Source organism: Pungitius pungitius, chromosome 6 (assembly GCF_949316345.1).
Source record: "Pungitius pungitius chromosome 6, fPunPun2.1, whole genome shotgun sequence".
Classification (NCBI taxonomy): domain Eukaryota; kingdom Metazoa; phylum Chordata; class Actinopteri; order Perciformes; family Gasterosteidae; genus Pungitius; species Pungitius pungitius.
In genome coordinates this window covers 20,189,632-20,217,475 of record NC_084905.1, presented here as the reverse complement: position 1 = coordinate 20,217,475, position 27,844 = coordinate 20,189,632, and the positions used below count along the sequence as shown (strand labels likewise).

Here is a 27,844-nt window from a genome sequence, read left to right as displayed (position 1 = left end):
TGTGCGATTTTCTTTTTTCCTGTGCTATAGCGAGTTTGCGCCAATAATAGCGCGCCATTCGTGCTTTCTGTATCTGGCTGCGTGCACAAAGCGGCATAGAGAGAGAGAGAGAGAGAGAGACCCTCACGCACGCACACACAGACTGTTCTAGAAGATAGTCTATGCGGTGAGGTAAATCGTGTGCGTGGTGCCCCTGAGTCGGCGGGCTCCTCCGGCTCTGTGTATATCCCGCCCCCCCCCTCCCTCCTCCCATCCCCGTCTCACCTACTCTAACCCAACCAACCCACTTTTTCCCCCCCTTTTGAGCTCCCTGAACACCAAATAACTTGAGTCACCGACACAGCGGGGACGCGACGCACATCGGACTGACTTGCGTCCTCCATCCTGACGCAGGAGGAGAGGCTGCATGATTTCCCTCTCAGTGTCTCCTCGTTATACATCATGCGCAAATCCCCACTTAAAAAGTTTCAAAAAAGAAAGAGAAAAGCAATCGCAATAAGCGAGGTAAGTGGTTTCCTTTGCAGATGGCGAGAATCCCGACCCAGAAATGGCTGCCGTGAAGTTCGCAGACAGATTTGAGATATTTGGGGTCTGGTTAGTAGCAGCATCCGGATGAGGAGGAATGTTGTGGCTATTTAGACATAATGGTCTAAATGGTGTCGATTTTGGTCATTTAATATGGGGACTGTTTTGTGAACGTTTTGCTCTTAATCGCCCACTTCTTCCCTAAAACATCCAAGTAAACTCAGGTGAACTCCAGGGCATGTGGTGTTTGCATTGTTACAGAACATCTTCAGAACACCTCACGAAGACTTTTTTTTTAGTTGTGCGCATGTCTGTTGACCACTGAAGGGGGATTGAGCAGGCACTCAAAAGAGTTCACGTGTTGGGGATCCTTTCAGCTGCTCTGCGGAGACGCCTTTACCAGCAGGAGCGACACCGAGAGGGAGGGCAAATCGTTATTTTCCCGGACCCATTGTTTATGTTTCGTAAATCTGTGGCATAACGATTTAGAAACACTTTGAGCAAACGTTGTCGTCGAGACAGAGAGAGACCCTCGTTCATGTAAACGTGCAGAGGAAGCTCAGCTTCAAAGCAATTAGTTCACTTGTCAACAACTTTCCTCAGAAGACTTGTGACGGTCCACTCGTGTCCCTACTCAGGTCCTTTCATGTTGTCTTTATGCACCGAAACAGCACGAGGTGGCATCAGTTGGACTGAATGGTCTGTTTCAGCACCACGGACAGCACCCGCAGCTCATCGGTGCCCGTTACATGCTGCGTCCTCATATCACACATACTGGGAAGTGAAGTTTATGCATTACACACTGCTTTTGGGACATCGACACTTTCAGACAATATGTAACACGTGACCTGCTCTGGAGTTGCATTCATTGGACACAATGATAGCTCATACATGCTGGAGATGAACGTCTTATGAACGTCCCCCTATGTCGTTGTTAAGAAGAAGTCCAAGAAAGGCTTCACAGAGGGAGAGGGGGGGAGGGGGGGGGGGGGGGCTGCCGCCACTTGCAACATGCAGAAGTCAGGAGTGCACACTTTCCAAAAGGGGATTTGGGTGGGTTTGAGTGAGTTTGTCGGCACCACGCGGGGATCTTTGCGCACTGCACTGAGGAACCTGAAACTCCCCATTGACGCTGCTCCTCTGATTCTGATTTTCGACTTCAAGGATCTATTAGTGTACATGTTTGCCCGTGTGCATACTGAGGGGCTCTTGGGGGTGGTTTGTGTACGTTCTTGTGTGTGCGTTCATGGGGGATGGGATTCTTAATTGTATCTTGTACCGTTTGGGTGGGGTAAAAAATGATTTTCTTCATTATTCAGTGTTTCCTTACGCTGGTCTTCTCAGTGTGGGGGGGACAGGCTGAATCTACGTGCGTGTCTGTTCCTGTGCACTCACCAGCAGTGACGGACATACAGTTGGCCTACAGGCAGGGATAAAAATAGCACAAACCGATGCGACGGGCGCAGCCCTTTTCCCTTCTCAGAGACGACTTTTCGATAGCTGCCAGTGGATACGCTCTGCTCTCCATGCCCCCCCCCCCTCCCTCCCAAATCTCCAGCCTCAGCCCACTATGTCCCATCCCGTAAAGTCTCGTGAATCTCCACGCGACAGGAGTGCAGATGGACGGCGTGGGGGGGCTGTGCAGAGGGTCTTACAGTAAAGGTGTTAACGAAAGGGGAGGTGGGGTGAGAGACTGAGCAATGTGGAGGGATGTTTGTTTGTGCGTGTGCGCACCTTTGGTCGGACACGTTTGCGCGCCCCGTGGGTCTATTCCGTGGGTGAGCTGGTACTGGTGAGTGGGCACGGCGAGTGTGTGAGATGGAGAAGGCAGAGTCTCAGCTTGCTGTGTTTTCCTCTCCTTCAGCTTAGTGACACAATGTTTTGCGCGCCAAATGCATTGATGGGAATTCTCCGAGATAAAAAGAGGACAAACACTTGGTGGGGGACAAGAGAAGAAGTGTGTGTCGAAGGGAGGGGGGGGGCAGAAACCCAGACGCTCCCGTATTAAAACAGGGCTTTTATTAGGAGATAACCTTCTACAAACCATCATTTTATACGGGTCCACACCACGCCACCCACCTGTAATATTTCCCTATTTTGTCACACGGGCACATTTGCGAAGATCTGATCACAGAGCGGCAGTGTCTTTAATCCGGCTCCACGGGCTGCAAAGTGAGAGAATCTAAACGTGACGTCAATGCCTAGTACTGACGCAGCCTTTCAACAAAAACGCTTTTATTTATTTTTTTTTTTTTACCTCCTCTACTCGGCAAAGCTTGATTACTAAATTTCACATCGCTGCGTCGACTAAAAGAACAAAACGAAAACCAGCGTCGGGTAATCCGCCTTCATCAGTATCGGGAGCTATTTCGCGTTCATGAGTTTCAGCTGCTGAGGTGACACTGGGACGCAGAGCTTCGGAAGAGGGCGACAAGACATCACATGTTGTCGATGATATTGGCAGCGACGACGAGTTCCAGATTTTTTTTTTTGCCGTAGAGAGTGAAAGAAGTTCAAGATGAGAATTGAGGTGCTGGGCTGTTGAAGGCACATTGAGTTAAAAAAAAAGAAAATCTGCAATGATGCAACGGAGGGGAATTGGGGTTCTTGTGCAGAGTTGGAAACCCTAAATTAATCTTCACGACATGCACTTCACGTAGTGTTCTTAGCGATGTCTTTCGTGAGTGTCTTTTTTTCTTACCGCGCACTGCGACCTAAAAATAGCATCATAGTTTTGATCGTGCGCCATAAATAGACAGACGGGTATCACTTGTATAAAAAGGGAGGCGATCCTCAGCTAACTTGGACGTGCCACTGTAAGCTTATAACACATAATAACAAATGGAGGACTCAATCTGTTGCATTTTCTTTGTTTCTTTCTTCTTTCCTGTTTCGGCTCTTCACTCTAATCTGAATGTCTCTTTTTGTTTCTCCCTCCTCTCTCTCTCTCTCGCTCTCTCCCTCCAGTTTAGGACGACGACGTGTCCGTATACCATGGTGAGTGAGACACATGTGATGTTCCGTGTTCCGTGTACTTTTTGTGCATGCTGCTGTGCCGCTTCTCTGCTCATATGTCTCGCTTCCTCCTCTGTCTCGTGCACGCCAACAAACTCTTGTTAGGAATAGGGTTTTATTGGCTTCACGGGTCATGTCTGACCACGGAGCCCAAGCACGGAGCAGCCCTCCATGCAGGGTAGGAATCACCCTTTTTGGTAAATAAGCAAGTGCAAAAAACTCCCTTTGTCTGTTGGCGCTGTTGAGTCTCTGTCACGTATGTACCCCCCCCCCCCACCCACCTCCTCCCATCTCCCTGCTTAACCGCGAAAGCGAGGGGAACCCTTCTCTGATGAGCGCTTAAGGGCACCTTTCCCTCCGCATTTTTGTTTGCTATTTAAAAAATATATATTTTAAGAGGAGTCGTAAGCTGCGGAGGAGGAGGAGGAGGAGGAGGAGGAGGAGGAGGAGGAACAGGAACAGGGGGGAGAGAGAGGAGTGAAGTAAACATTCTGTTGCCGCAGCAGAGACCAGGCGCACCGCATGGGGAAACACGGGAGCTGTCCAGCAGCAGTGGTGCTGAAGCCACACCAAGTGGCTGTTGCTGGCGGTGTTTGCCTGTCTATGTGTGTGTGTGTGTGTGTGTGTGTGCGTGTGTGTGTGTGGTCATGGCTGCCAAAAGCTTCATTTACTCCTTGTTGGAAACCAAACAGCATCTATTCTGAGTGAATCCTCATTCCTAAAGCTACGCTGGAGGATAAATACTGAAGCCCCCTGCGCTAGCAGAGGGAAGATATTTGGCTCGGAACGATTTTATGTCTTCCCGCCTGTATAGTTTGAACGGCCTCATCGGACGCCATAGGCAGACAGGCAGAGGGGAAAAGAGGGGTACTAACGTCAGTTTGACCAACTCTTCAGTCGGATTTATGTACGATCCAGCCTTTTACCTTAACTCGCGTTGAAATGAAGATGCTGTGTTCGGTCAGACGCGCCTATAACTTCCATAGTGGTCTGGGGTTGGCTATCGTCGCCCCAACTTTGAGTCCTAGAGGCGAGGATGGCGCGCGAGAGGCAAACAGAGCCTCGCGATTTTTTGCATCTACTCCAAGAAAGGGGTTTTGAAGGAATCACCCTTTTTTTTTTAAATTTTGGCATCAGTGTTTGATTCGGAGAACGGACCGGCCGGACGCCGACAAGCGCTGCGAGCGTCCGCACAGTTCTACTCTGTGGCTGCGACACAAGAACCGCACTCAATCCGCCAAACCTTAGTTCTTTACCCGGTTTTCTCAGTCATTTTGAATTCAGCCAATCCTCCGTTCCCAGGACGGAAAAGCCCACATCGACCACTTGTCTTTGTGACGCAAAATTCAATTTGTATCCTACTTCCCCTCCGTTTAATTCCTCCACCTCTCCCCAAACACCGAAAAAAAACAACCGACTATGTCCTCGTTGATCAAAACGCGAAAATAGCGACTCGAGAGGCCAGATCTTGCTCAATAATTCAAAGCCAAGACGGAAAAGAACACAGATTCCCGAGTCGTGACTGCTAAAGTGAGTAATGTGCGCGTCGGCTGCGTCAGGAGAGGCAGTCACTGTGCAGTGCAGACGGTGGGGGAGAATCGTGACTGACTGGGTTGCAAATGAAAAGACCACCCAATAAAAAAATATACCCACATCAGGAGGGAGGGATAACGGGGGGGGGGGGGGGGGGGTATGCAGAGGGGGGAAAGTGGCGGGGGTCTAGGGTGGGCTTCAGACTGATATGCACTACCCCCCCCCCCCCCCAACACACACACACACACACCTTCCCCTTCAATAGGAAATGTCTGTTTGCTGGCGTGCAGACGAGTTCATCAGTGATAGTGGGGCGGTGTGGATGGGAGAGAGAGGAGGAGGCGGGGGGAGGGGGTGCAGGGAGCAGGTGTCCGGATCCAGATCGTGACCCAGCCTCCACCTCGGTCCAGTAACTTGCATGGAGGGGACGTTGGGGGGTCGTTAGGTGGGGAGAGATGCAATGGCTTCTGAGAAAAACTAACGGAACTGTTGCAGGGGGGAAACAGGTAAGTTATTTTATGTTATTCTTTATTTGCTAAATTTGACCATAATGAAAATATATTAAAGACTCCTTGTGAGACAGCGTATGTGGTGGTTAACTCTTTAACTCCTGGTGTGGTGCGCAGCAATCTGTTGTTATTTCTGTATGACATTGTGGCTGTTTAAGCTGAACACTGTTGCAGCGTATCGTCGCCGTGATGTAATTAGTAGTTCTCTTTAAAATCCTTAAAATCCTTCCAAATGACTGAAGCTGAATTTGCCGTTCGGAGAGCCCCCCCCCCCCCCCCCCCCCCAGTGTCGTTTTTTGCAGTGGTACCCTCCGGTGACCACGAGTTGCCTAAGATGCTTCTTGCTGACGTTTTGATGCGATGTGGATGTTCTGTTCCGCTGTTACATTCAGTTATTACACTTTCGCTGGTTATTTGGATGTTGCTGGTTTGCAAAAAAAATAGATGCTGTTTTTATGATGGCGTGAAAATGGCTCATCTGTTCCATCAAACGTCTTGTTTATATTGTAATGTTATTTTCTTCATAATGTAGTGTTTTACATTTGGATAGAACCATTTGACGCGACGGTCGGTTCAGCAGCCTCGCGAACGTAAAAAGCCAGTAAAAAAGAAAAGGCATGGTAACAAATAGCCGCTCTTATCCCTACATCAATGCATATAAATATACACTTTCCCTGCTATAGATCACAATTTGGTTAGCCCTGTCTTTTCTTTTCTTTCAAAAAGGGGGGTCCCTATATAAGCGAGACACTGATTGGTTGATGACGAGGTTTGGCGTCTCCAATGAGATCCCGCCCTGCTCTCTATTTATTGCCAGCAGTTTGCAGCCTTGCTCTCTCCTCACCCAGAGCTCTGGAGCGGCTGCAGAGAGCCACTGCTTCACTACACGGAGACACGCCACGGACCAGGGAATATAACACAGAGCGAGGGAGCACACTGACAACAAAACGCATCGATGCACCGCTCCCAGTGATCACACGGGCTATGCACACCCGAGCGTTTGGATAATAAAAAAAAAGGGAAGACAGTAGATTGTGAGGTAGAGACACACAGAGTGAGTAGAAGGGGAGAGAAGAGAAAGGAATGGATGAGGGAGGGAGACGAGAGGGGAGACTGAGGAGAATTCAAACTGGAGGAGAGGGGGAATCAAAGCGAAAGGACCTTGGACAGCTCTCGGTTGCAGCAGCATCCTTGGCATCCGGAGATCCCCTCCTCTTTTTTTTATCTCTTTCTCATCCTTTCTGCCGTTCCTGCCATACATCCCCCTCCGTGTATGCGCGCGTGTGTGTGTATGTGTATGTGTATGTGTGTGTGTGTGTGTGTGTGTGTGTGTGTGTGTGTGGGAGGGACACACTCGCCTCGGGTTGCCGATGGCTGGAGATACAATCAACCGAGCCGGGATGGAAGATGCATTCACGGAAGCAAAAAAGAGAGCAGACTCCCCGGGTGTCACGGAGTCTCCGTCTGACGGCGGCGGCAGCAGCAGATAATGTCCTTCACGAATCTTTTTGCGGTCTGGGCTTGCTGTTCATAACTATTAATCTGGGAAGCCCTTACCCCAAAAAGCATTTGCGGAGGGCGCATTCACCGCCGAGGCATCGACGTACGGAAGACGGCTCAACTCGTGGAATTGTACAATCTTTAATTTTAAAAGGGCTCGTTTTTCTTTTGCTCAAATTTTTCTTTTCGCTTCTTTGTCGTCCTTATTTGCTCCTGTTATTTTCGTCACTGCCGTAGCGGCGGTATTTTTTTTGTCAAGGTTGCTTTTCAACCCCTTGCGAGTGTCATTTTTTTTCTAGACAACAGTTTTCTTCTTTGTTAGAAATTTGCTGCGATGCTCTGCAGCTACGTCGCACCCAAGTTTTTTTTTTTTTTTACTCAAAACTATTGCGGGCATCAGTGTCCAGAAAAAAAAAAATGTCAACAAACATCAGACCAAAAACTTTGAGCCATGCAAGATTAAGTAATTTCAGCACAGCACCCACCCCACAATCCCCAGTTTTCTACAAGTGTGGCCTTCAGCATAGAGTATAAACAAGGGGAGACCCAGGCCATGCACAAGTTGCACGTGGGCAAAATAGTGGAGGGTGTGTCTGTGTGTGTGTGCGTGTGTGTCACTCTTAGAGTAATTGGACCCCCAAAACGCTTAAAAATAAAAATAAACCGGTTAAAACCCCCACACACATGTTTCTTACACATCTGTAAGCTAAGTGCACATGCCAGGGATTCCCCAACAATACCATTTTAATTTAGGGAGAATCCCAGATTGGCAGATGGAGAGGAATAAGGGAACATAAGGGAACCGTGCAGTGAGTCTCCATCCCTCTCCCGTAGCCTGGGTGCACCCTCCCCTACACACACACACACACACACACACACACACACACACACACACACACACACACACACACACACACACACACACACACACACACACACTCACACTCACACACACTCACGTGTTCCGCTCCCTGTTTTATGAATTCCAGTTAATCCACCTCAAGCATCCCCCTCCACGTCTTTTTAACCTGACCTGTTAAAATATATATATATTTTTTAAACAAACAATGGAACCAAAATGAATGTCTTCAGCTCGATAAACTCTTGGTTTTGCAGCGCATCAGAACTTTGCCCCCCTGTCTGGTTGTATGTGCATTACGATTGATGTGTGTGCACACTGAGTGATCAAACCGATGAAAAATAAAAGCCAGAGATGTGTATTCTTTTTTGGACAGACGGAATAAAAAAACAAAAAAACCCAGATTGAATTCAGCCTCCAGGGAAAGAATAGCACAACTTTACGCTCAGTTTGGTCTCTGCTGTCCCATCACAGCTGAAGGGAGCGTCTATGTACATGAAGTACATTTGCAATAAAGGGCCATATAGCAGCCAGGTGTCTCAAATTCGAGGAATTGAAGATGTCGTGCACCTTGAGACATTTGCCCCCCCTGAGCGTGCCAAGAAAATATATCGTCACCCTGTGAAGTGTGCACGTCAGGGAGCAGAAAGGGACGTCATTGAAATCTAAATTAAACCTGTGTGTATTTTGGAAAATCAGAAACGCAAACTCGAAAAGTTCAGGACAAGCAGCGGGCAAAGTGTGTCCTCGTTTCGAATAGAAAAAAAAGCAGGTGTACGCAGTTTTCGAGGGAGAAATGTGACCCAACCCATTAACAAAACATTAGAAGCTACACATCCAGCCGATAAAAACACCTTCTTGCAGGTCCCTCACACGTCCCAACGGTGTTTGTTGGAGCAGGACACTTGTTTGGTAATAAGCTTCGACAAAGAGAAGCAGAAGCATCTGGAAACGTCAAAACAGACGGACGACGTAATCTTCTATAAAAGGGAAACAGCGTGACCTCTGACCTGTTTAGTTGCATTTGGTTTCCCTCTCCTATTACCCCCGAATGAGGTGGAGGCAACGTAATGGTCGCTTGTAGGTTTGTGCCAATCTGGCGCGTGAAACAACGTGTGTTACATACGTGTGTTTCCCCACATGCTTCCCACCCTCCGCGTCTCTGTCCTGTCCTCCAGGGCCCCCGCGGGGGCTGCAGATTGACCACAGTCGGGTTCCACCAAACCCTAGGTGTCTCTCGTCTTTCTGCCTTACAGGAGCGGCCAATGAAGAGAGGAGCAGGAGCAGAGATGGAGAGGAGGTGTGTGCCTGGGTGAACCCCCCCCCCCCACCCCCCACGGGAGCCTCCAGCTGTGCGCCACAGGGACAAAAACTACAAACATGAGTTGGATGTTTTACAACCGCACGGAGCGGGACAACGAGCGGCCGGCACTCCCTCCTCCTCGTCCTCTTCCTCTTCCTCGTCCTCTTCCTCTTCCCTAACCCCAGGCAGGTAATTGGGCGGCCTGCGGTGTGTTGGTGGGTGACGTCAAACCCAAACCATCCTTTAAATTGCATTTTGCGTTTGTCTCGTTCGCTGCTTGAGAGCAGAAGTCTGCGCAGAGGCTTCTGCTCTTCTCTGCTCTTCTCTGCTCTTCTCTGCTCTTCTCTGGTCTTCTCTGCTCTTCTCTGCTCTTCTCTGCTCTTCTCTGGTCTTCTCTGCTCTTCTCTGCTCTTCTCTGCTCTTCTCTGGTCTTCTCTGCTCTTCTCTGCTCTTCTCTGCTCTTCTCTGGTCTTCTCTGCTCTTCTCTCTTTCTTCTCGGTTCAACCCGGGCTTTTAATCGTTGGTGCCGACAGGTGTTGTGTCGCCTTTGAATCGAAATCCCCTCCCAGGCGTCGATACTTTTGCTTCCGACTGGTTTATGTGGTCAAACACATCAGTGTGTTAATGTTACAGAGCAATAAGAAACGCCTTGTAGTAGTAGATATCATGTGTACATGGGTTGGGAGTGTTTATTAGTACATTTAACCTCTTCCGGGTATTGCATGCGTTGTCATATCAATCCGGATTGCCGTGATCTCTAAAGTGACCCCCGGCGACATTTAGCCTGTAATTGGTCACCTGGATTTTTTTTTTCTATTATTCTGCAGATTATGAACTGTGAGAAGGTGCAGAGCGTTCTTGCACTGTGCATAAATGCTTTAAACTCTTTTAAAGCAAGCAAGAGCCCCCCACCCTCTCTATAGAATATAGGTTTTATTATTGCAGCAATGATCAATTTCCATTATGCATCAAACAGTAGAGTCAACATAAAGGTCAACCTTCTCTTTTTTTTGCATCTCCATTACATTTGATTGTGCAGCAGTTGCTCCTGTGCTTCTAGGACAGGAAGTGGTAATCACAGCAAGTTTGACCATAACGTTGCAGCAAAATGGAGGCTGTGGATGTTTCAGTCACGTGTGTGTGAATACGACACCTGCTGATTTCCTACAAAAGGCAAGAAAGCTTTCAGTAATACATTAAAAATGAGCGTTTTGAATGCATTGCCGGCTCTTTGTCAGCTTTGAGTCCTTTTCTCGTGTTCAGTACAGCGGATTTTACCAGAAGTTAAGAGTAAATCATTTCCTCAATCAAATTACCAAACGACTACCTGCTGGAGCAACACAGATCTTTTTATATGTCCAGTTTTTGAGGTATAAAGCTCTAATATTTTTTGCTTTAACTTAAGACTCAAGTTGTCTCTGGGACCAAATCTTCAGAAAGACGATCCAATGAAATCTGTCGATACAGACTCTGCAGTTCTCTTGTTTTGCATCAGTCATGTCAATGAGAGATTCGCAAGGAAGTCTCGCAAAATCCTGTATGTGTGTTTTTTTTTCTTCCATAAACTACATGGAGTTCCTTTGAAATCATTTATATCATTTTCTTAGTTTGGTGTTTGCTGTGCTGGTCGTTCACTTCCCCTGATTTGTATCCCTTGACATCTTTTATGGTCTTTTAATAGAGCAGTTTGATGTGTATTTTGATTTGTCCTTCCTTTGTGTAGTTGAATGTAAAATATTCTATGTTTGAAGAGATTGGCTGTGTGTCTGGTGTGTGTGTGTGTGTGTGTGTGTGTGTGTGTGTGTGTGTGTGTGTGTGTGTGTGTGTTTGTGTTGGGTCAAACCCTTCACTACAGGCCACCTTCCCTTTATGCCATTTACTCCATTGCCAAACTTGAGGCTTCAAAACAACAGTCCCCCAACCAAAGGGCGACATCACAACGACTAAATGCACCTATTTTAGGGACTGGGACTTTGGCGACACACGCACACACACGCAGTCACGCAGTAACACACACACGCACACATGCAGTCACGCACACACGTGACAGATCAGGGAGATATTAAAGTATTTAAACATGTGCAAAGCTGGATTTGCTCTGGTGAATGTTTTGACCCAAAGTGAAAAAGTCACTGCAAACCAAATGTTAATTGGATTCTTAATTATTCCGCCCGGATTAACAAAAAGTAACACTGTATTTCCTTTCCAATACAAAATATACAATCTTGCTACACATCAGCTGCTTGTAACCCTGACCACGAATAACTTATGATGGGGATTCACAGGTGATGAACGCCTTTAGTAGTATTAAATCTCTGAGAATTTTGTGGGGGCCAGGATCAAAGGTCATGATTCCATTATATGGGAAATGTATTATTATATGCATAAAAAAACACAATAATGGGAAAGTGCCACATATTTTTTTTAAATTAGGCAGTCGAAACAAATAGATTAACAGCAAAAATCCTGCAAATACAGAAATGATAACAAGGAAAAAACACAAAAGCCTTTGAAACAATTCATATTCTGCACATTTATGCTGTATTTATTTAGTAGAAAACAAAACATCAATTGGATAATTTTCTCGAACAGACGTGAAAATGCTTACACACACGCAAGAATTAGCAAAAAGGGATATTAAGAGAGGGAAAATATACGAATGTACAAAAACAACATCTTAGTTTCTGGTTTGGGTTTGATTGGTTTGTCCACAAGAACAGGAATAATAATACATGATTTTCTTCAAGTGGTATTTTCCTATTAAGTTATAAAAAGGGTCGTTTACAAACTGGAGGACGAGCTCTGGAAGGCAGAGTTTTAGTCAACATCACCTGATGGCAAACCTTTAACAATTTCTACTTGTCCAGACCTTGTGACAACAACACGACCACCTTGTATGGAAGTGATGAACGTCTTCACACTTCACACAAGAGACACGTCTTTGTCCCTTTTTTCTAATTTGCGACACTGTCTCTCGCCTTCCGAACATTTGAAGGAAAGTTATTTCTTCCTGTGGTTAATGTTGTAAATTGAAATATAACAAACGATGCTGAGGTTTTAAACATTCTGCCTGCTTGGCTTTGTGTGTGTGTGTGTGTGTGTGTGTGTGTGTGTCTTTTGGAGTTTCTGGAGGTCTTGATCTCTTGGTTTTGAGATACTCTCCTTGTCAGCATTTGAATGGGGAGGAGAGAAGAAGGTGTGTTTGTGTGTGTGGTGGCAGGGTGGGATTGGAGAGGGGGGGGCGGTGGGGTATCGTCACCACCACCCCCCCTGGTCGTGACTCACAGCGCACAATGGGTTTCACTCCTCTCTCGAACCCTTTATTTATTTTTAGCGGAGCAACGTTTTGACCGAACTGTAGAACTGCACACAAGATAACACACACACACACACACACACACAGTTGTAGTCAGTTAGCAGGCTTTATATTCTGTGTGTATACGTTTGGAATTGTAGCTCAAATTGAAAGACTTTGGTCGTTAAAATCAAAGTTTGCATAGTTGATCCGAGCAATGAAGAAATCGGAAATATTCATCTTAAACCTCCACAAAATAAAAATGAATGCAAAGCCTGGTTCAGACCTTTAATCGTTGTTTAAATTAGTCAAAACTAATAATGATTATCTACAATATTCTGCTGTTTTTCTGTGTTTTGGTCCCAACTAGCTTCTGTAAACCAGAGAATGATTGATAGATTCATCTGTTTGGTCTCTTTCAGTAAAAAACTCTTCTCAGCCTCAGATCTATTGGCCGCGTAGAGAGTTTGGTTCCCTACATGTGGCCCAAGTTACCGTCACAATGTCTCGTGGCTCCAAATTCTTTTGCAAACACTGTAACAAACAGTTACACAATGGTGATGTCAGACCTCCTGAGACTATACACTAAGGTGTGTGAGGTTATACAGAGACTTTAGTTCTGGATCTGGAATAAAAATGAATAATCTTGAAAGACCGGGGGGGGGGGGGGGGGAGGGTTTATTTGGCGGCACCGGTGGTTACCATGGTAACAACAAGCCCGGTTGAATACTACATCCCTCTGAAAGCAGCTGCTTTGTCAGAAAAAGAAAAAAAAAAGAGCGGCGGGCCTCTCAGTTTGCGGCGCGGCCAAAACACTCGTCGTAGTTTTGGGTGCAGAAGCGACGTGGCGAGAAGTTCCCCTCACAGCGGGCGCCGGGTTCCTCGGCTCCTCGCTGAGTGCGGCCCGCAGCTCTTCTTCCAACAGCTGACTGTGGGTTACTGCTCCTCGCCAGGCTCCCGTGTGAAGCACCGAGCGGCCAAAAGGCCAAAAGAAATGCCCAAAATGACCATTGTTCTTACGAACAAATACGCTGCGTTTGGGTGTCTGCGTGTAGCGTGAAGCACACTTTTAACGTGCAGCAGCAATGGAAGAAACATCTAAATATTACAATAGAAATTGAAGGAAGGTGAGAACACCTCTGATGGACGTCACATCTCACATCTCGCAAACGTCTCATGTCGCAGACCGGCTCAAAGGCGGGAAAAACAGACGAGGGACCAGACGAGTGGAAAGTAATACACAAGCACATTTATTTATAGAATGCATTAACTACATTAAACTAAAATGTGCAGCCAAAGACAGAGAGAGATCCGTGTTCTGGTGCAGAAGCGAGGAACCGCCTGTGAGCTGGAACCAGCTTACGGTCCATTTGTCTTCATCAAAAACCTCCTGGATATTTTCAAAATAATGTCATGCTTTCCCAGTGAATGTTCTTCTCCTCATCCCATGTGACCTCTCCTTGTTCCAAGTTTCTGCCTCACCCCCCCCCCCCCCCCCCCCCTCTCCCCCTCCGTCTCCCATCTCGTCCTCCGACTCTCATTCACTGCGACTCTCTCGGGGCCCGAGGTGAGGGCCGACTGACTCTCTTTGTTCTCCTCCCTCTTCTTGGTCACTGCGTTCACCTCCTCCTCTCCAACCCGTGCATCTGCTCCCACGTTGTAGGATTGATGTAACATCCACACTGACCCCGCTGAAGGTCTCCGTGGAGGTCGAGGACGTCGAGGATATCTTTTTATAAAGCTTTTACGGCCCTTTAATCATATTTGTTTATTAAAATCAAAATGAAACTTCTTGTTTTCGGAGAACATTTTAAATGTAAACAGCAGTTTGTTACCATAAATATACCATTTCGATGCAATGGAGACACATGGAAATGAACAGAAATGTTTGAAATGTGGTGAAACCTTTGGACAGGATGAAGCTGAGGAGTCATGTTGGAATAAGAGAGTCCTTCAAGGAGAATAACGAGTCAGCGACACTTAAATAGAAGACATGTGTAGCAGGTGACCAGTGTGTTAAAGCGAGATACATTTGGAGAATATAAAAAATTGTATCCGATAAATTCTCTGAGCCCTTGTTAGTATGAAACATACGTTTTACTCGTGTGAAAATGACAAGAGTTTTATTTATTTTACGGTTTCTTGGTCGTTTCTTGTCCGGTTCCTTCGATTCGTTCCTTTTAAAGTTGTTTTTTTTCGTCTTGGCAAAGAAAAAAAGTCATAGGAGAGAGAGAGAGAGAGAGAGAGAGAGTGTGTGTGTGTGTGTATAACAGGACCATCCCCAGCTGTAGTGTTTTCCTTTTGCACGTTTGAATCAGCTGTGTTTAAATGAACAAGTGAACAACGTGTGGCTCGGTGTGTTTGTAAAGAGGCGTCACATGATCACATGAATCAGGAGCCAGTTGGGCAAACTCCCTCCTTCTATCCGAGAAACATTCTTCACTCAGTGGGCTTCCTCCAGATGCCCAAAACATAACCTCTAAAAATATAAAATATAATGAATTGAAAAATAACAGACTGAACTGCATTATATCAGCAAAAATCATGTCTACAATATTCAAAAAAACTATTTTCCAAATTGTATTTCCAGGTGAAGTCTGATTCACAAACATCTGCAGCAGGAGGGTTTCCAACCCAGTCTCCAAAAAAAGCGTGAAATGGCTACGTTGGTCCACCGTGATAAACGTAGTCATGTTACGTTTTCCCCCAAAATAACGTTACTATGTTACGTTTCTTTTGGCCCATTCATTTACATTGCTTTGCAAATAGGTCACGTGACTATCAAGTTTCCCGTTAGTGAAAAGAAAAACATGGCGGACGGTCAGCATAGTCTCCGTGAAAAACACAATATTTTAAGAAAGCATCAGCATTTGTATGCATTTCGATGGCATTTCTAGCGAGAAGTATGCGTTATTCTTTCATAATCTTCTATCAGAGACTGTAGAAGACCTTCCGTTTATTCGTTTCTGCGAAGATTTGAGTGTCCCTTTGGGAAAGCGTGGCTACGCAACGCCTTTAACGGCGCATTATTAAAAAAACACTTCCAGTGGGGGCGTTACCGTAAAGAAGCGTTCAGCCTTAAAGCCACTAATCGCCAAACAAAACAAACTCAAAGCACTCGAATCACATTATGACTTTTTAAACATAAATTCCGTTATTTTTATGAGTTTTCAATGAAAGAATGCATCATTTCCGGGGGTAGGCATGCCCGGGACATCCCGAATTATGGGCAATTTTGATTTGTCGCGCTTTTTGACAGCTCCAGTCCCGACTTCCAATCACAGCCTCCTAAATCAATGACGCGCCTAAAACTCTCGGTTCGAACATTACGTCTTGTTTACATGGGAAAGGGGGGCGGGGCTTCGCCCTCAGAGCGGAGCGTCATTTCTCGCTCCACACGTCTCCTCTTTTTACTGGCCAGGAAAACGGGCGATCTATCCCACGTGGGTCTGGCTCCATTCCATTGGCTCTGACGAATCCATAGAGAGGCGGGACTTATAATTTGCCTTGCAAACGGAGAGATTTGAACTCCATTGCTTGCCCTGTGCGTGAAGTGGCCGTGAGGCCTCCACTAAAGTCTCTCTCTATTTGTTCTGCTTTACTCAATAAAAGTAAAACCTTTACAGATATACTGTCCACACACTAGGCTAACATAATGGAGACTTCCAGGCTTCGTCCTTTATGTTTTATGGGGATAAAGCCCCTGTAAGTAGTTTTTTCCCAAGCAAATCTGAGTTTCTTCTTTTTTTGTGTGTCCCATACAAATATCAAAATATATATACTGATTTTCACATCCAAACACACTCACTTATGTTCCCTTTTATCATGACAACAAGAAATTTCAAGATAAACCTTTTGCTTTCATAAATCATACAGTTTTAGTGTGTAAATGCCCAGCAGTGTACGGTCCGAGGGCCCCTATCGGGCCACTTGTTAGATGGGTTTGATGGGTTACTGACTAAAATATATGCCCCCACCCCCTAACTTGATTTAGGTCTGTTGCCTCAGGGTAACTTGTAAATATAATAAGTCAAACAAGCAATGTAAGCATTAAGAAAGTAGTGCATTTTGAGCACATTAACCACAAATGGATTCAAACATAAATTCAAAAATATTAAACAAAGAAATTAAATGACCAACACTGTATGTACAAAATCCACATACAAAACATGTAAACTTAAAGGGCTTGTTTGTGTCAAATTTTATGGCATACACATTCAACTGGCCTACAATAACCTGAAGAATGTCTTAAAATACTGAAGGGGGGGACATGATATCATTAGAAATGTTATGCCAGAGGGAGCACAGAATGTATTGTGGGGTGTTCAACAAGGAGGATTTTCAACCTCTACTATGTCTCCATCCTCATCTTGATCGACAGACTCACTGTCACTATCATCAGACATGCGTTATCCTAGTTTTAGTGTGTAAATGCAATTTCCAGCATGAGACCTAAAAAACGCCTACAGGAATAAAAGGGTTAAACCAGATACAACTTGCTTGTTTGACTTATTTGACTTATTATATTTACAAGTTTCCCTGAGGCAGTTAGGGGGTGGGGGCATAAATTTTAGTCAGTAACCCATCCAACCCATCTTAAAACTCAGTCGAAGGAGTCTAACGCCGGAGTCACAGGGTGCAACAAAACTCTGTAGTGAAAAAAGTGAAGGCCGAGGCATGCTGGGTGAGGTGCGATCCCGGCCCTTTTGGGACAGTGTTGTGCCTGAACGCGTTCATTGAACGATAGTTCATAAACTTGTTGATATTTTGGGCGAACGTGAACTGAACGTACTGTATTAATGCCCGATGAACGTCACTGTTCTCGTTCATTCTGGTGTCTATGAACGGCGCGTTCGTTCAGCTTAACATCGTTCAATGGGGTACCAGATTTCTATAGAAAACACACCATAAACGCGCATTAATAAGTGTAGCAAAGAGGCGGCGTATAATAATTTTAAAGAGTTTATGAAGTTACTGACAAGGTCGGTGAGGATGGGAGGAATCTGACCTTTCTTTGCAAACATTTGCACCTTAATGATTACTGTCCTGTTTTTCTTTTAATAATTCCTTATTTAAAAAAGACCATTTAAGCAGCATGTGTTTGAGAATGTAGTGTAGGGGTAAACTCTGCAACTGCTGCTAGTGTGGAGTGAATAGACAGCAACATAGCATCAAAGAATCATTAGGGAAATGCTGTCCCCTCAATGCTAATGTAAACCCTGGTTGGATAAGGATTCAAATTGGATAAGAAGATTAAATCTGATGCATCGCTTCAGTGTTAAAACTGATAAAATAATTGCTGTCTGTGGTTCTGGGCTGTGGCAATAATTAAAAAAAAAAAATAGCTCGCAGCAACGTATGGAAAAAAAGAACTGAACTAGTTCATTTTTTGGAACCGTGAACTTAGTTCAAATATTTTGAATTATGAACTGAACTAGTTCCTTTTTAAAATTTGTAAACTAAACTTTGAACTAGTTAATGTAGAAAGTAAACTTTCCCAACACTGGCTATAGGACCCCGGAAGATGATGAACTATGCCTGGGAAGGGCGAAGCCATGCCGGTACGAGCATGATGTGCAAATTAGTCGTCAGATCAAAGTATAGTAGTGATAGACTAATCGAACCATCTAACAAGTGGCCCGATAGGGGCCCCCGGACCGTACACTGCTGGGCATTTACACACTAAAACTGTATGATTTATGAAAGCAAAAGGTTTATCTTGAAATTTCTTGTTGTCATGATAAAAGGGAACATAAGTGAGTGTGTTTGGATGTGAAAATCAGTATATATATTTTGATATTTGTATGGGACACACAAAAAAAGAAGAAACTCAGATTTGCTTGGGAAAAAACTACTTACAGAGGCTTTATCCCCATAAAACATAAAGGACGAAGCCTGGAAGTCTCCATTATGTTAGCCTAGTGTGTGGACAGTATATCTGTAAAGGTTTTACTTTTATTGAGTAAAGCAGAACAAATAGAGAGAGACTTTAGTGGAGGCCTCACGGCCACTTCACGCACAGGGCAAGCAATGGAGTTCAAATCTCTCCGTTTGCCGGGCAAATGATAAGTCCCGCCTCTCTATGGATTCGTCAGAGCCAATGGAATGGAGCCAGACCCACGTGGGATAGATCGCCCGTTTTCCTGGCCAGTAAAAAGAGGAGACGTGTGGAGCGAGAAATGACGCTCCGCTCTGAGGGCGAAGCCCCGCCCCCCTTTCCCATGTAAACAAGACGTAATGTTCGAACCGAGAGTTTTAGGCGCGTCATTGATTTAGGAGGCTGTGATTGGAAGTCGGGACTGGAGCTGTCAAAAAGCTGGACAAATCAAAATTGCCCATAATTCGGGATGTCCCGGGCATGCCTACCCCCGGAAATGATGCATTCTTTCATTGAAAACTCATAAAAATAACGGAATTTATGTTTAAAAAGTCATAATGTGATTCGAGTGCTTTGAGTTTGTTTTGTTTGGCGATTAGTGGCTTTAAGGCTGAACGCTTCTTTACGGTAACGCCCCCACTGGAAGTGTTTTTTTAATAATGCGCCGTTAAAGGCGTTGCGTAGCCACGCTTTCCCAAAGGGACACTCAAATCTTCGCAGAAACGAATAAACGGAAGGTCTTCTACAGTCTCTGATAGAAGATTATGAAAGAATAACGCATACTTCTCGCTAGAAATGCCATCGAAATGCATACAAATGCTGATGCTTTCTTAAAATATTGTGTTTTTCACGGAGATTATGCTGACCGTCCGCCATGTTTTTCTTTTCACTAACGGGAAACTTGATAGTCACGTGACCTATTTGCAAAGCAATGTAAATGAATGGGCCAAAAGAAACGTAACATAGTAACGTTATTTTGGGGGAAAACGTAACATGACTACGTTTATCACGGTGGACCAACGTAGCCATTTCACGCTTTTTTTGGAGACTGGGTTGGGGTTTCAGTGAGAGACTCAAAAGACCAAATATCTTTTATACTAAAATGTTTTTACTTCAGGGACACTTGATGTGTAAATTGTTATTTGAACACTAAAGTAAAAAAGAAAAGCAGCCACTAAGTTGACTGATCACAATGAACTGTGGGTTCATCAGTTCAATTATTTCTGTACTTGTGGCCATAACTTTATCATTTGTGGATGAATATATTGATACATTGTTTCAAATGTTTCTGCATCTGGTCATTTTAGAATTTCACCTCGTACAGTTATGTACAAATTGCATCATTTTGAGTCCAGAACCCTGATATTTTCTTGAGGCAGGACCCACACACCCGTTACCTCCCGTTCCTGTTATTTACTGCATGAAACGTCTGTCCGTCTGCCTGCTGTTGATTGAAGGCATCCCATAATGTGTCATACAGTGACGCTACAGTTGGCTGAAACACACATGTGAAAAAAGTCTTTTTTTCCCCCACTTGAAAATGAAATATAGCATTCGCATAGAGTGTGTTGTAGAATTGATTTCTTTTTTTTTTATAGCTGTGTTTGTTTGAAGCCAACACACCGATCTCAAACTAATATCTAAGAATATAATATAATAGTGCTACCTTTGTGTGACATTAACTAAGACACACACACACACCTCATAGGTTGTGTTGTACAATGATTCAGGAAAGTGGGGAGATGGGACAGAAAGGTTTAGTGAGACTGTGACCCCCCCCCCCCCTGACGCAGAAATCACACACATACGCACACAAATCCCTCACTTTCAAATATAAATAGACAGCAGCCTGTTTCCCGTTCATTTGTATTTCGTCGGATGGTTGAATGTGTTTTCTGGGATACATATTTATTTATTTATTTATATTTCGAATCTTCGACACACAGCCTCGTTAGAATTTCACGTTCTAAGACACACACGAGTGTGTTTGGGAATGAGGTTCGTTTATTGTGGCTCTTTATTATAAGTTCAAGTGTTGCTGAACATTAACAACTTGTATTTTGAAGTCATTTTAGTTTAGTTTATTTATTTAATGCCATCTTGTTTCCATATTCAACAACAGGAGCCTTTCGTGATCAAGTTGAATCAAAGGTGGCAAACTCTGTTCCTCACTTTTACAGTAAATGAACTTATATATATATATATATATATAGTTAATTTACATTGACGTACACACACACAATCTCCCAATCAATTGTAAGGGACACACAATTTCACAACTAGATTCTCACTTGGATGCTGACGCAAACACTTTCTGACTCACTCACACCTTTTTTCCCTTGATCTCTCTGCACTGACTGACACACACACACACAGATGCACGCACACCCACACACACACACACACACTCGCCTTTTACAGTTAACCACAATCTTTTTTTTTTTTAATTTAATTTTTCTTTTCACAACCACACTTATAGATAAATAAACATTTCTCCTTGTTTTCATTAAAGTCTAAATAACAAACTAAACTCAGCCTTCCATTGTCCACAAAGGATTTACTCCAAACAAGACATTTTAATTGTCTTTGTTTGATACTAATCATTTCCACACAACAATATGCTCATTTAAAGCTTTCATTAATCATTTTACAGAATCACGTTACAGGAATGCATTATTCAACAACCAAAACAACAACTTTTCAACAATTATTTTCAATGTGTGTCCTCTTCACCTCAGAACTCTTTCTCCAACTCTCCATTTCAGTGGCTGCGGCTAAATTGGTCCGGTCAACAATTTGAATGGACTGTGTGTGTGTGTGTGTGTGTGTTTTCCTGTGACATGTCGGCCTGTCACATGGGTTCTGTCTGGTGACCCTTTACCTCGATGCTGGACATGAACAGTTTTGTGTCCCTTCCATCAGAGACCGAGACGCCACACAAACCCCATCGGAGCCCGACTCCGTCGTCCCTTCCTCCCTTGTGTCTGACACACTTATTATTGATAATTATTCCTGATTCCTGATGCTCCGGATTAATGGGAAGCTAAAAGTGCACAGATAAAATAATTCCACATAAAGATACACATGATTATTCTTGACAATCATTGCTCATTTTATTTTTATTGTCTCACACCTTCACGTAGTTTTCTACCAGTGCCTTCAGTTTATATTCAAATATCACTGGTGTTAAATTGTATGATCTTCATTTTAATGATTTGGTTTTAACTTAAAAATACTTTAATAACAGAGAAAATTGTATTTCGCTTGATCTATTTCCCAGTGTTGATTTCTGCATTCCAACTTCCCTGATTCGGGGAAAATGAAGACAACTTGAAAACAGACCCTGTCTGTTGGAGACAGATGTTTCCACCATGAAGCTTTGTTCTTAATGTGGGGATCTCAGCTATTTCAGGATTGCACAAACAGAATTGATTTTCTAAACGCTTTCAACTTTAAGAACTTTATTGTAGCGCTATACTTTTCTAATGCTTTGAGAACTTATCGTTCTGCACAATAATCCTGAAAACCAAGCAAACGAAGGTGATTTTAATTTGACCTCCCGGATGTTCCTTCAAACAGATGCCGGTCGGCCATTTTGTTGCCACCAGTCACTGGTTGTGCAGCCGCGCACGTGAGTTCCTCACGATGAGGAATAGCTGAGGCCACGTGTCATTAGCACAGACGTGTGCACGTGTGTTGTTGTTTTTTTCGACGTGTAGGAGTGCTTTTCATAGCTGAACTGGTTACAAAAGCCAAAAGGATATTAAAAACTAACTCATTTCTCCCTGATGGACTAAAGATCAGTGTTTAGGATTTTGTGAGCAAACATCTTTCTTGGCACCTCATTGTGTGTCTGTGTGCACGAGAGCCACTAAAATGTGTCTCTTCTTTTTTCTTTTTAGGACCTGATTGTGAAAGGAGGGGGGGGGGGAACCAGCACGGAGGAGGAGGCAGTGGGACAAACTGGTTGGACTGGGACTGGGGGGGGGAATGAAACGCTAAAAGGTAGAGTTTAAAAACAACTTCAACATTTTTATATTTGGGTTAAAACGCTCTATTGATCTTCATCAAATCTGTGTTGTTCGGGGAGAAGAAACAGAAGAATAAACAGGGGCAGAAAGCTCCTACAGCAGCATCTACAGTTTATGGAGGAAGTTAATCATTTAATCTGTTAAAATAGATCAACGAGCTTGTGATGATTTGCAGAAAGTGTTTTGCTTCCGGCGAGCGTAGAAACACACCTGCTTGCGCAGTTTTTAAAAGGAAAAAGAAACAGCAGCTGGATTAGTGACGTTTAACACAACTTAATGAATTGCCATTTGAGTGTAACTGTCAGATTCTGTTTTAGAGCCATATCCACATATGTGAAATATATATATATATATATTTATATAGGCCACGTGTTGCAGGATTTAAGGGAGGTGCCGTGTGTGTGTGTGCGTGTCGATACAAGGAGGGCTGAAAATACGTTTTGTGTACTGTGGCGGGGTGGAAGGAACACACTACACAACAGCTCAAGTGAAGTCCCCGGAGGGCAAGGTTTATTTACAACCGTAGAGTTAATTAGGAGATCCAGAGGTCCAGCTTGCGAGGTTTTGCAGGCCCTGGTGCTCGTGGTGAATCCGCTTGTGGGGGAGTCGGTGCAGTGCGGGTCACTCGCTGCTTTCTAGAGAGAGAATGGCACACAAGAGGGTTAGCCTTACGTCTTCTCCAGTGGGCCCCCTTCTTCCTTCTGAACCTGCAGCTTAAATGCAGCGGAGCTGACGAGCTGCAGGTGTGGCCACTCAGCTCGTGATGAGTGGTGAGCAGGTGTTCCTTGTAGGTTCCAGGGCAACGCTGATGTGGCTTGGGACGCTCATCACACTCCCCCCCCCTTAAGCGTTGTCCTGGCCTGGTGGAATAATAGGATGTTAGTAGGGGTGATGTACGGGGTTGGTGGGGAATGACCCCTGACAGACCTACAAAGGCCGACCAGATCCGAGAAAGGCCGTCCGCATTAGAGTTTGCTGCTCCAGAACGGTGCCGGACTTCAAAGTGGAAGTCCTGGAGTGCCAGGAACCACCGTGTCACCCTGGCGTTCGTGTCCTTGGCTCGGGCCATCCACTGGAGGGGCGCGTGGTCTGTAAAGAGAGTGAATCGCCTACCTAGGAGGTAATACCGTAATTCCAGAACTGCCCACTTGATGGCCAGAGCTTCCTTCTCCACAGCGGCGTAGTTTTTTTCGGCCGGGGTCAGCTTCCGGCTGAGGTACAAGACAGGATGCTCCTCATCTTCCTGAATCTGGGACAGGACGGCTCCCAGTCCTGTATCAGAGGCATCTGTTTGCAGCAGGAAAGGACAGCCAAAATCTGGCGCTCTTAGGACCGGCTCTGCCGTCAATGCCATCTTTATTTTTCTCAATGCCTCCTCGGCTTCGGGCGTCCAGTTGATTTTCTCTGGCTGACCCTTCCTGGTTAGGTCTGTCAGGGGGGAGGCTAAAGAGGAGAAGTTAGGTATAAAACATCGATAATAACCCGCCAACCCCAAGAAGGCTCGTACCTGGGACTTTGTACTGGGTCTTGGGGCGGCGCGGACTGCCTCAACCTTCTTTTCCTGGGGTCTGATGACTCCTCTTCCCACCTGGAAACCCAGATAGTTCGCCTCAGACAGGCCCAGATGGCATTTTCGGGGGTTGGCGGTGAGTCCAGCCCTGCGCAGCTCCAGTAGCACCCTCCGCAACCGATTTAGGTGGTCTTCCCAAGTCTCGGAGTGGATAACTACATCATCCAGGTACGCTGCGGCATAGGACTGGTGAGGCCTCAACAAGATGTCCATCATCCGTTGGAAGGTGGCCGGAGCTCCGTGTAGGCCAAAGGGAAGGGTCCGGTATTGCCAGTGTCCACTGGGGGTAGTGAAAGCGGTCTTGGGTTTGGCTGTTTCGGAAAGGGGCACCTGCCAATACCCTTTGGTCAGATCTAGGGTGGAGATATACCGGGCCCTTCCCAGACGTTCAAGGAGCTCATCCACTCGAGGCATGGGGTATCCGTCAAACTCAGACACTCCATTTAGGCGCCGGAAGTCGTTACAGAAGCGGAGGGTGCCATCCGGTTTTGGTACCATGACAACCGGGCTGGACCAAGGGCTTTTGGATGGTTCAATCACCTCTAACTTCAGCATGTGTTGGACTTCCTCCTCAATAGCCTTCCGACGAGCCTCTGGGATTCGGTAGGGCCGTTGCCTGACGACCACTCCGGGTGGTGTGTGGATCTCATGTTGGAGGATCTGGGTCCGCCCGGGGTTGGAGGAGAACACATGCGAGAACTGCGAGACCAGGTGCTGCAGCTCTGACTTCTGGGCTGCCGACAGCTGGGCGTCCATGTCCACTACCGGCGAGTCGACGGTGGCGAGGGCGGCGAGCTGGTCCCTTGTCCCCACCCATTTCTTCAACAGATTAATGTGGTAGAGCTGCTCCGTTCTTCGTCGGCCTGGCTGTCGGACACGATACGTAACCGGCCCAACCTTCTCGATGACGGTGTACGGGCCCTGCCAACTGGCCAGGAACTTACAGGCGGAGTTGGGGACAAGAACCATGACCCGGTCTCCTGGCTGAAACTCTCGTGGCTGGGCGGCTCGATTGTAATACCGTTGCTGCGCCTGTTGGGCCTTGACGAGATGTTCCCGGACTAGCGGCATGACCCGGTCGATCTTTTCCCTCATCTCCTTCACATGCTCTACCACCGAGCGATGGGGGGCCGGCTGATGTTCCCACGCCTCTTTGGCCACGTCCAGGAGGCCTCTGGGCTGGCGTCCGAATAAGAGCTCGAACGGGGTGAAGCCTGTCGACGCCTGAGGCACCTCCCGTATTCCGAAGAGCACGTAGGGGAGCATGAGGTCCCAGTCCCGCTTGTCTTCATCTGCAACCCGCCGTAACATCCGCTTCAGGGTCTGGTTGAAGCGTTCCACGAGACCGTCCGTCTGGGGGTGGTAGACAGAGGTCCTCAGGTGTTTCACTTTAAGGAGGGCGCACAGGTCAGCCATTAGCCGGGACATGAAAGGGGTTCCCTGGTCTGTCAGGATTTCGGCGGGGATGCCCACCCGGCTATAGAGAAGGAAGAGCTCCTTGGCGATGGCCTTGGCCGTGGCTTTCCTAAGAGGCACTGCTTCAGGATACCGGGTGGCGTAGTCCACAATGACGAGGATGTGTTCATGCCCCCGGGCAGACTTAGGCAACGGCCCTACGAGATCCATCCCAATGCGCTCAAAGGGTACCTCAATGACCGGCAGTGGAATCAGTGGGCTGGGGGGAGGGGTCCGTGGAGATGTTCTCTGACAAGTGGGGCAGGCCTGGCAGAATCGTTTCACCTCGGCGTCCAATCCTGGCCAGTGGAATCGGTCACGGACCCGCTGAATGGTGTTGTTGGCTCCAAGGTGGCCCGCCAAGGGATGGGAGTGTGCCAGCTCTAAGACCGTCTCTGTCTTTGTTCGGGGTACCACCAACAACTTCTTCTCTTCCCCCCTTCGCTGTGCAACACAATAGAGCCGGCCGTTTTGGACGACAAAATGCGGGAGAGGATGGGGCCCCGGTTGAGTTTCTTTTCCCTCAACCATGCGCACCTGAGCCCAGCAGTGCTTTAGGCGGTCGTCTTCCCGTTGTTCCTTGGCAAACGACCCGCCTCCTGTCACCTGTTGGAAAAGGTCATGGTAGAGGTTAGAATGAGGGGGTGGGGACTCACCATCTCTCCCGCTGTCGGAGGCCAGCAAGACGGGACGATGACGGGTTCCTTTTCCTGGCCGCCTTCGGAGGTGGGCCCGTCGAGGACTGGCAAATGGCACGTTCGCGGCCAGCAGGCGATCCAAGCCCGGCCAGTCTCTACCGATAAGGACGGGTACCGGCAGATCCTTCACTAGGCCCACGTCCATCGGCCATGAGTCAGGGCCAGCGGAGATGGTCACTCTCCTGGTTGGAACATGTCGCGTGTCTCCATGCACGCAGGTGACCGGGATGGTAGCCTTGGTTAGTCTGTGGGGCGAGAGGATATGAGACTGGATCAAACTGACCGCGCTGCCGGTATCCAGAAGAGCTGCGAACGGGCGGCCATCGACTTCTACGTCCACCCTCGGCGCCCCTTTTGGCAAATCCTGATGTAGGATACAGCCCGCTAGCCAGGTTCTTGGAGCCGGTGTGGGGTCTGCGGTGGGCATTGATTCGTCTCTTTGAGAAGGAGGCCCCGGCCGGCCTTCGGACCGCAGGTTGCCCTCTGGCCTGCGTCGCTCCTGGATCACCCTCCGGGGAAACGGCGGAGCTCGTTCTCCAGCACCCTGGTGTTGGACAGCCTCCGCCAGTTCCACAGCTTCGACAAGCTCAGTAATCGTGCTAGGGTTCCGCATACCGACGGCTTGACGAGGGGATCTCGGGAGGGCACGGAGGAACCGATCGACGACAACACGCTCTGTCACAAGGGCGGCTGTGGGATTTCCTTCCAGCAGCCAATGCTGCGCGAGACGCGACAATTCTGCGGCCTGGGCCCGGGCAGGGAGGCGGGGCTTATACTCCCAGTCATGGAAATACTGTGCAGCGCAGACTGGTGAGAGGCCCAGCCGAGCTAGGATTTCCCTTTTTAGCTCCTTGTAGTCGTCTACCCGTTCAGTTGGCAGCGTGAAGTATGCCCGCTGGGCTTCCCCCGTGAGGAGGGGTGCGACCAAGCGTGCCCAGTCACCAGGGTCCCAGCCCTCCTGGGTTGCGGTATTCTCGAACATTTGGAGAAAGGATTCCACATCGTCATCAGCTGTCAACTTCGGCAACAGCTGGGTCACCTTCATTCTGGGATCAGGTAGTGGAACATGTCGTGCAGCAGCCGTGCGCAGTTCATTTAACTCTTGCTCGGTTTGCCCTTGTCGCGTCGCCAGATGTTCAGTTATCTGTTGCTGGCGCATGCTGATCTCCGTTAGGCGTGCAATGACTTCATCCATGTCGCCGGGAAAGGAGTGGCTGCCTAGGGGGGCCGAGCAAAAAAATATTTTTTATTTAGTTTTGTTAAAAAAAAAAAAAAAAAAAAAAAAAAAAAAAAAAAAAGGTTTTCCTCCGGATGTTCCTCCCACTCAGTATGCCCGCATTCTCCACCAGTGTGGCGGGGTGGAAGGAACACACTACACAACAGCTCAAGTGAAGTCCCCGGAGGGCAAGGTTTATTTACAACCGTAGAGTTAATTAGGAGATCCAGAGGTCCAGCTTGCGAGGTTTTGCAGGCCCTGGTGCTCGTGGTGAATCCGCTTGTGGGGGAGTCGGTGCAGTGCGGGTCACTCGCTGCTTTCTAGAGAGAGAATGGCACACAAGAGGGTTAGCCTTACGTCTTCTCCAGTGGGCCCCCTTCTTCCTTCTGAACCTGCAGCTTAAATGCAGCGGAGCTGACGAGCTGCAGGTGTGGCCACTCAGCTCGTGATGAGTGGT

At 46.7% G+C, this 27,844-nt stretch overlaps 1 long non-coding RNA gene across 4 annotated transcripts; it reads left to right on the top strand.

Annotated features, from left to right (window-relative positions):
* The first annotated feature begins 317 nt into the window (after positions 1–317).
* LOC119196313 (uncharacterized) lies at positions 318–12,451 on the top strand. 4 transcript variants are annotated; one of them, XR_009956661.1, is made up of 3 exons: positions 318–504; positions 3,493–3,522; positions 9,198–12,451. It is a non-coding gene; the product is annotated as an uncharacterized LOC119196313 (long non-coding RNA). The 4 variants fall into 4 exon arrangements; XR_009956662.1 differs by lacking the exon at positions 318–504 and adding an exon at positions 2,113–2,317; XR_009956664.1 differs by lacking the exon at positions 318–504 and adding an exon at positions 3,079–3,205.
* Positions 12,452–27,844: the final 15,393 nt, after the last annotated feature.